The sequence below is a fragment of the Hipposideros armiger genome, unplaced genomic scaffold (genome assembly GCF_001890085.2).
Source record: "Hipposideros armiger isolate ML-2016 unplaced genomic scaffold, ASM189008v1 scaffold_11, whole genome shotgun sequence".
NCBI classification, from domain to species: domain Eukaryota; kingdom Metazoa; phylum Chordata; class Mammalia; order Chiroptera; family Hipposideridae; genus Hipposideros; species Hipposideros armiger.
The window spans coordinates 8,230,976-8,231,470 of record NW_017731361.1 but is presented as its reverse complement, the minus strand read 5'-3'; positions in this window follow the sequence as shown (position 1 = coordinate 8,231,470).

Sequence of the window (495 nt, the reverse complement as noted above, 5' to 3'; positions counted from 1 at the left end):
CTCATCTTGGACTTTCAGCCTCCAAAACAGTGAGAAATAAATTCCTGTTGTTCATTAGCCTCCCCTTCTGTGGTATTGTGTCACAGAGGCCTGGACAGACCAAGGCAGCACCCGAGTGTGCACAAGAGACACCATCCAAGGGTGTTCGTCGCAGTACCATTTGTACAGTGATTGCCGGTGGAAAAATAGTAGCTATTTCTTTTTGCAACAGTGAGTGAAATGCAGTAGAATTATATGTACAAACATGCTAAGATCTCTAAAACATACTGTACTCAAAAAAAAAAAGGTGCAAAGTTCTATGTGTGATATAATATATAACAATAATGCTAGGTACTTTTATACACACATGTTTGCATGGCCGAGATTGCTAGCTGCCTTCCTTCCCCTGCTATATAATAATAGAACTGTGGCTTTATTAGCTGCAGCAATGAATTCAGCTGAAAGACTACAGTTCCCAGCATCTCTTGAAGCTAAGCATAGCCTTATGACTAAATT